Raw genomic sequence first — 9,283 nt, 5'->3', positions numbered from 1 at the left:
ATCCGTGGCCAGGCAACTCCCCGGATCTCAATCCCATAGAGAACCTGTGGTCAGTCCTCAAAAGGCAAGTGGACAAGCAGAAGCCCACGAATTGTGATCAACTCCAAGAACTAATAAGTCAAGAATTAGGGCTGCACGATAAATCGCATGTGATATTTAATGTGAACAACGGCTCTGTGTAGTTAATGCTGCTCAATGTGAAAGCCTGCAGGTGATGGAGATTTACCGCTGATTACAGAACCGGCTTTACTGATAAGATGCGAGTTAAATATCACATGCGATTTATCGTGCAGCCCTATCAAGAATGGATCGCCATCAGTCAGGATTTGGCCCAGAAGCTAATATCCAGCATGCCAGAGCGAATTGCAGAGGTTATGAAGAACAAGGGTCAACACTGTAAATACTGACTCATTATACTTTTTGCCAATAAAAGCCTTTAAAACTTATGTTAATCATTGTTTTTCAGTATACCATAGAAACATGTGGAAAAATAATCTACACATACTGAAGCTGCAAACTTTGGAAAACACAAAATTTATGTCACTGCCAAAACTTTTGGCCATGACTAAGTTGCTCTTACACCAATAAGTTTTCTGTTTAAATGAAAGTGTCATTCAGACAGTCTGTGTTCTGTCATGGATCTCGACTGTATGTTTTGTGATAGTGGTTGCTGATTGTAACGTTAATGGTTGCAACCGCAAACATGAACGCTAGCATAATAGTCTTGTACAGCAGTCTGAAATGTTTTGGCTCCACTTTTTTTCAACAAAAATAAAAAGGTTTTGTTAAAGTTTTTGTTCTTTTAGCTACATTTTAGTCTCGCCTTTTTTGTCAATGATATTGCATGTTCATTTAGTCTCAGTTATCGTTTCATGACCTTCTTATTGTCTCTTCATAGTCTCATTTTCGTCAGGGGAAAAAACTTGAAAGAACATTTTTCGTCTAGGGCTGGACAATAATTCAATATCAATATGTATCGCGATATAATTTTTTTCAATAACGGTGATATGATTTTTAAACACATTTCCGATATTTCGATATACATTACCAGTGTTTCCCATACATTGATTTATTTGTGCCGTTTGACTTCGTTGAATAAACATGAGCACTGCACGTTTCAAAATCATAACACGGCGCGGGTGTTTTATATGAATGTAGGCTTGATGGTGACCGTTTGTGGACTGCAGTCTTCAAGTCATTCCACAGAAGTCCGGGCTCTGACTAGGCCATGTAAAGACATTCACCCTTTTTCTCCTTTATCCAATGTGTGGTCAATTTTGCCATTGGTGTTGAGGCCAAATAATTCAATTTTAGTCTCATCTGCCTCAGAATCTTTAAGGTGCGTTTTGGCAAAACTCAGTTGTGACTGCATGTGGCCTTTCTTGAGGAGCGGCTTTTTCTTGCAACCCTCCCATACAAGCCACATTTGTGGAGAATTTGTGATATTTTTGTCACATGCACACAATGACCACTCATTGTCATAAATTCCTCCATCTGCTTCAGAGTTGCTGTAGGCCTCTTGGTAGCCTGTCTGACCAGTTTCCTCCTGCTCTTTCATCCAGTTTGGAGCGACGACCTGATCCAGGGAGGGTCTGTGTTGTTGCAAATACCTTCTACTTCTTAATAACAGACTTCAGTGTGCTTCTACGCATTGATAAAGCCTTTGAGATCTTTTGACAGTGCCTTGCCACCCACAGTTGATTGTTTGCTTCAGTTGTATTACCAAGGACTGAAATGCTCCAAGAAAGCTCTTTTCATGCTGAGCTAATCAAAATGGCCACCGTTGATTGTTAAATGGCTTTGTGTGTCATTGAGAAGGTGATTAGCTACACCTGATTGAGTTTACAAGTCATTTTTAGGAATGGGGTGATCCTTTTTCCAACTCAGTGATTCTGTTTTTTTACTTTTTTTTCTCTGACATGTTGGTGTTTTAAGTTTCACTGAGTAAATACAGCTGGATAAAACAAAATCTGCGTCCGTCTTCATTTCAGGCTGCAAAGCAACAAAATTTGATTATTTTAAAGGAGGGTGATTTTCTATACCCACTGTAAAAAAGAAAAAGAAAAAAAAATTAATTCTAATGAGCAAATCTGGTCAAATTTTCCACTGTGAGTGAAGCAACAATTCTGCTCAGAAATTTAGATTCTAAGTGCTCCAAAAGGCAAAAATTAAAGGTAACACCTGAAGGTAAGAATGAAAAACATTTTTGCTTCTGTGGCAAAATAGCAAGATTAATCTCTCAGACAATAGTAAAATCAGTCATGTTGTTTGGAAAATAGTTACCAAATTTTTTAAGACTCTGGTCAGGAAAGGAGGTAAACAGCCACCAGGTTTGAACCAAAGCATCCAAGCAGGAAATAGTCTTCAGGCCATATTCCAGAAGTACAATGATCTTTATTTCCACAATGAGGAAAACATGAATACACTCCAGTGCTGAAGGGATTAACAATTTATCTTTTTAATTACCCTATTAAAATTGATTTGGCACACATCACATCTCGGTGTGCAGTATGAATGGAAATTTCTAAGGGTTTACTAACTTAAATAAAAGCAAGTTCTAGTAGTTTTTATTTCCACAATTTTAGAACTCTGCAGTTCACATTTAGAGCTATGCTGTGCAGAGTTTTTAGCATCTAAACCAAGGCCTGTAAACTGAAGGCCAACCATCACTTGAAACCAACTCTCTGAGAAACCCAACAAGACAAAGTGCCAAAGGGACGCATCTGGCATGCAATGTTCTGCTGAAGGCCGTGCTCTCTGGTACACCATGTGCTAGAAAATGGGAAATAGAGGGAAAGAAATGGGGAAAACTGAAAAAAATCCACTCAATGGAATGAATGTGGGGAGGATGTGGAAAAGCAACATAGTGCTGAGATGGTCTTATAATGATCGCATTAGTGTGAGAAGGCCACCAAACCCTCAAGCCTGTCGACAGAACCAGCTAGATTTTGGCCATGTGCCCAGTTGTTGCCTTTGTTTGGAGGAATGTTGACAAGCTCTGTTTCTATAGGGAGACAAAATAACCCAGTCACCCACGTAGAGTGGGCAGAACCTCGTCATCCAATCAAGGACACCATTTGTGTGCCTGTGGGGTAAAACCTGCTCACGAGTTGGGCAACCTGTGTTCCGACAGTGACATCATAGCAGATGAAAAGGTTTGTGAATCATTCTCTGGCTAACATCTGTGAGGACATTGCAAAGGCTAAGCAGGTGTGCACACATGACAAACTTTCACCTGTGCACCAGATGCGACTGGTACATTTCGGTCACTAATTTCAAAACATGTCTGACGTGTTCTAAATGGAGAATACCTATGCAGTTTTATGTTGTAATCTAAATGCTAAAAGGAAATTTAGGCATTGCAACATGTAAACTGTGACGGCAAACATAATATGTATAAAAAAAATAAAATAAAAAAAAAAGCATCAAATCAGCATAATTGAATAATTTCTAATAGATCATGTGACATTTGAAAATATATAAAAATAGTAAGTTATTTTAAATTGTAATCATATTTCACAATATTGCTGTTTTTGCAGATTTGGTGAGCATAAGAGACTTCAAAAACATTTAAAAAATCTTACCAACTACAAACTTTTGAATGGAAGTATATATGCAACATCAACCAATACCTATATATTAGGGCTGCACGATTAATCGAATGCGATTGTCATGCGCATTTTGTTAGTAAAGCCGGTTCTGTAATCAGCAGTAAATCATCATCACGTGCTTTCAGATGGAGCAGCATTTACTACACAGAGCCATAGTTCACTGACAAGTTACGCAAAAAAATTGTGACAAATTTATTGGGCGATTATGAAATCGAAGAAATCGTTCGCGATAATGACAGCTGTTTGCATAGCTTCTCAGTGAACTACAGCTCTGTGTAGTAAATGCTGCTCCATCTTAAAGCATGTGAAAATACCACATTTAATAACATATTTTTACTCCAAACTATTTTCATAACGTCAGTCGAGTGTTTGACATAAATCCTTCTGTGAGATGATGTGGCTTCTTACACAGAATAAGGCACACAACATATTTCATAGTATTCTAAGCAGTGATAAAGGCATTGCATTATAAATATACTTTATTTTAATGAAAATTATAATAATACTAAGTCACGTTGAATCAATAAAAGCAGTTAAATCTTCCATTTATCCAGCTACCGCTATAGGCATTTCCTGGGTTTCTTCTGCAAGGCGTATTTGGAGTTTCAGCGCGAGAGCGCCCTCTGGCCTTTGGATGGAGATTTACTGCTGATCATAGAACCTTGCTTCACTGAAAGATACGCATGACAATCGCAGCTTCTGTCGAATCGCGATTTCGATTTATCGTGCAGCCCTACTAATATATGTATATATATACATACACACACATTCACATACACATACACATATGTATACAAAATAACCAATATATTGTGAATACCTTTGTTATTTTCAACCCCTTCACCATTTAAATTATTAAATTATTAATCCTCTAAAAGACATATGACAGATGATAACAACTGATGTTTATTGGGACATTTAAATAATTATCACAATGACTTTGAGTACTGCCATTGTAAACAACTCGCACTGAACTTCTGTAACGCCTACTTCGATGACCAAGTATCTCAGGAACTCTCTGTCTTTTATTAGTTCTGCTTGGAAGAGTCAACACTTGTTCTCTTTCCTGTTCCAGCTTACACCCAGAGGAAAAACAACAGGCTTCAGGTGAAATAAAAGAAATTATTCAAACCTTGACATACACTCCAAGACAAACAGTACAGATAAAGAACAAACACTCCTTCACTTCCTTCATTCCACTAGCATTCACATTAACAAAGAAACATTCCGGTGCTCACGACTGGCATTCAGACCTCCTAAACCCTGCAGGTTCCTTTTCATGTTCGTTAGCTCATAGTACCAAATGATAAGGATCAAAATAAATAAAGGGAGCAGACATATAAAGTCCTATCCAAATAATCAACTTACATTCAAAATTCCTGTGCTTATAAAATTATCTCAAAAAGTTCTTGTGTTTAAAGATGGCAGATGTGATTATGGTCAAAACAGCTATGCTTGGACTCAAAAGGTTACTAAGCTCAGTCGATACTATAACTAAAAAACATTGCTATCTGAAGGTACTTTCAAATAAATACAATTTAATTAAGGAAGTTAAGAGATAATAACAGCAATAAACAACAAAAAAATGGGATCATAGTTAAGATGGTATTAAAATGTTTTGGCTATAACACTATGCCCTGGTTTCAAAGACAATGCTTAAGCCTAGTCCCAGACTAAAATGTATGTCTGAGCTGTTTCAACTGAAAGAAACTTGCACTGATTGCTCTTAAAATATGTCAGTGCCCTTGTTTTGTCTCAAGATGCACACCTGTAATGTCATGTTTATAAAAATTACTTAAATGTCCTAATTGAACTATGGCCTAATCTTGGCTTAGTCTAAGCGCCGTCTGTGAAACCAGGCCTATAAAACTTCAAACAACAAATCGCATTTTAATAACTAGTAAATGCAAGTTAAAAAGAAAATTCAGATCCAGGACGCATTCAGAAGACATTCCAGCCACTCCTATAGTTATAGTTTGAACAGTCATTAAAGCATAAGAGTTCAGCCTGTCCCTCCAATCACAAAAGGGGCATTAGTTGGACATTTGACAAAAACAGCTCTACAGAAAGGGAAAAAAATATAGTCTTGTATTTGTCTGCAGGAGCTATGAGCCGATGTCTGGGAATGTGACAGCTAACCAGAGAGGAGATCCTACCTTCACTTAGGGCTGCACGATTATGACAAAAATCATAATTGTCGATTACTCCCTTGAAATTGTAATTGCGATTATTAATTATGATTATCACAATTTCCATTGAATGATGTTTATACCATTGTTTTATGCAACTGCATGCCATAATTTTATATGAAAATAAACAAGCTGAAAACACTAACTGAAAAACCTTTAGTGCTTTTCTATAGTATTAAGCCTCAAATGTCAACAATACATCGGATTGTTTTCTTCTTTAAATTATAAAAAAGTACAAATATGCATGGTATTATAATAACCCTTAAGATAACATGTAGAAAAAAAAAACGCATCTTAAGCACGCAGAATAACATACGTGGACTTTGAACGATTAATTGCCGCTTTGAACAATTACGTAATTGTGGCATCCATAATTGTAATCGCGATTAGAAGTTCGATTAATTGTGCAGCCCTACCTTCACTGCAACCAAACACTTACAGGAAAGTAGGGAATGCCTGCCATAACATAAGAGGGATTCCACAGAGGAGCAAACAGTCAATTAAAATATCAATCAACAAACAAATAATAAACAGTAGAAAGAAGTTAATCACTAAATGTATTGCTTATGTGTAATCGAGCACCAGACTATGGCAATAAACCCTGTGATGGTTTTAAGCCAGAGACAACGAGCTTATATATGATTTAATTGGGAAACTCAAACTTACAGATCATATCCAACCAAGAAAAAAAACATCAACAGAGGTGGAAAAAAGCCTAGGCTGTACCCATGTTCCAGATTGCATTGGAATCATTTCTGTTCTCATTAAGAAACACAAGCCTCAGAGCCTCAATATGGTCCTAGTCTCCAGAAAATTACTGATTCAATCATGATGATAAAACAGTTCCTTAAACTTAGGCTATGGACTTTTGGAATTACTTTTTTAATGGTCATCCATGAATGTCATTTCTTAAAAAAAATAAATAAATAAATAAAAAAATGTAACTTTCTAATCAGTTTCAACAAGTCTAAAGGTCTGACCAAAAGCTTAAGTCAGTCCTCCAAAAGCTTCTACTTCAATTCACTGAAATGCTTAATAAGAAACAATATGTTAAAGTTTGACAAACTACAGCTAGAGCTTATAAAAAGCTTCCTGAGGTCAGTTATGTTAACTGATGTCCTTTATTCAACAATGGTTACCGGTACAAAAAAAGAGCAATTTGTTGATGCATTTAGAAATACTGACAGTAACGACTCTGGCAGGCAGTTTTTTAACTAGGGGTGCGACTATTTTGATGACACATTAATCTATCTTAAAAAAGGACCTTTACACAGACACATGCCATTTGATAGTTAAAGGTTTAGTTCACCCAAAAATGAAAATTCTGTCATTAATTACTTACCCTCATGTCGTTCCAAACCCATAAGACCTTCGTTCATCTTCGGAACAAACATTAAGATATTTTTGATGAAATCAGAGCTTTCTGACCCTGCATAGAGAGCAACGGAACTACCACATTCAAGGCTCAGAAAGGTAGTAAAGGACATCGTTAAAATAGTCCATGTGATATCAGTGGTTCAACCGTAATGTTATGAAGCTAAGCTACGAGAATTTAAAATAGTCCATGTGACATCAGTGGTTCAACCATATTGTTGTGAATACGTTTTTTTGCACAAAGAAAACAATAATAACGACTTCATTCAACAATTTCTTCTCTTCCGTGTCAGTCTCCGCCGCCATTCAGGAGAGTACCACGAAGCATGCGTGTGATGAAGCTGATGCAGGAGCCAGCATTCTGACGTAGAACGTCCATTTCTCTTAGTTCTTTGTCTGTAAATTCAGGCTCAAATAAGTAAAGCCAGGCTAAGACTACAGGAGTTTTAAAATCCTAACCAATTATGAAATCTAGTTGCAGCACACACGTAAGAAGAATCTTTGCAGATTTGCTTCCCTCAAATCTTAAACACGCACACACTACAAGATCTGAAAATCGTGTCGCATCGCACACATGCCCAAGGGAGCACCTCACGTGATCTCACGCAGCAGATCGTCATTGACGTTTCAGCAGTGTTTAAAAAAGGTTAGCTAGCGTGCTAGTAGCTTTATACACTCTTTGTCCTTACGGTTGTGGTACGTTTTCAACACATTATGCAGACAGTCGCATTATTGCAAAACTTCCACAAGCAGTTTCTCCATCTCCTCTATCTAACGGACCCATACAGCAGCTTGTTTTGCTGACGTAATCATATCCGTCTCTATCTAACGGACCCATACAGCAGCTTGTTTTGCTGACGTAATCATAGCCGTGATCATCCTGATTTAAAATCCTAAATATCAAACATGTTTGATATGATCGGGGTGGCCCCGATTTGTGTGCGAGCAGATCGGGAGGTGCAAGATTCGATCAGTACACACCTCACATTACCAGATAATCCGCACTGAACATCGGAACCGACCGAGGTCCTCGACAAGATTTTTTTCTCAGATTCTCGGTAGGGGAAAATCGGGGATAAATCAGTCTAAAACTCCTGTCTGAGCCCGGTGTGAGCTGGGAAAAAATTGCAAGTCATCCTCTCTGTCAAAATATTCAGACATGTTTACAAAGACTGTTTTTTGTACAGTGCGTGTCGTCTTCTGCTTGTAAACAAGGTGCAGCGCATCCGGATTCTACGTCAGACCACTGGCTCCTGCATCAGTATGCGTCGTGGTACTCTCGTGAATGGCGGCTGAGAGTGACACAGAAGATGAACGAAGGTCTTATGGGTTTGGAATGACATGAGGGTGAGTAATTAATGACAGAATTTTCATTTTTGGGTGAACTAACCCTTTAACCACTGATCAGCTGGAAGAGAGCTGGAAAAAGAGAGGACGCCTTTAGCCATTTCATGGTCCCATTACCACTTTTCATCATTTCACGGTTTGTTTTTCTTACACAAACAAACATTTCTCTCTTGTATTTAAATAAATAAAACACACAAGCCCCTAGAAGATGAAGGTTCTAGGAGTTCCTAGTAGTTGCTGACAAACATTGAACTAAGCAGCCCATAATACCTACATGTAGGTGTGAAAGAAAACAAAGCTTTCACTTGAATGCAATAGTCTGCATATTTTTCTCTGAAAAGGAAAGAAAAAGCATTCCTCTTTGTCTCGGTTGCTGGTCAACTGGGCCACCCTTATCTCTTAGTAATTCTGTATAGTTGTGTACGGAGTTTGGTAAATAAAACAATTCTCTGGCTAAAAATCCTAGGTTAAAAGCATAGGCTGTTCATGCTCGTCTACAGCCTGGCAAGGCTGCTGCTCAGCTGGACATCCATCCTTAAAATCCCACTTACCAGCCAACAGACAATGCTGCATCACTCTAAAAAATGCTGGGTTAAATATAACCCAGTGCTGGGTAAAATAGGGACAAACCCAGCAATTGGGTTGTTTTGACCCAGCGGTTGGGTTAAATGTTTAACCCAACCTTCTGGGTAGTAGCCCAACCGCTGGGTCAAAACAACCCAATTGCTGGGTTTGTCCCTATTTTACCCAGCACTGGGCTGT

General features: G+C 38.0%; 1 protein-coding gene across 1 annotated transcript in view; it reads right to left on the bottom strand.

Moving 5' to 3' along the window:
- LOC107696070 (LIM domain kinase 2-like) overlaps positions 1–9,283 on the bottom strand; it is a 49,030-nt gene that overhangs the window by 37,869 nt on the left and 1,878 nt on the right. The window lies entirely within an intron of this gene.

This window comes from Sinocyclocheilus anshuiensis, unplaced genomic scaffold (assembly GCF_001515605.1).
Source record: "Sinocyclocheilus anshuiensis isolate Anshui unplaced genomic scaffold, SAMN03320099.WGS_v1.1 scaffold935, whole genome shotgun sequence".
NCBI classification, from domain to species: Eukaryota; Metazoa; Chordata; class Actinopteri; order Cypriniformes; family Cyprinidae; genus Sinocyclocheilus; species Sinocyclocheilus anshuiensis.
The sequence above is the reverse complement of the archived record's forward strand: the minus strand, read 5'-3'. Positions and strand labels throughout refer to the sequence as shown.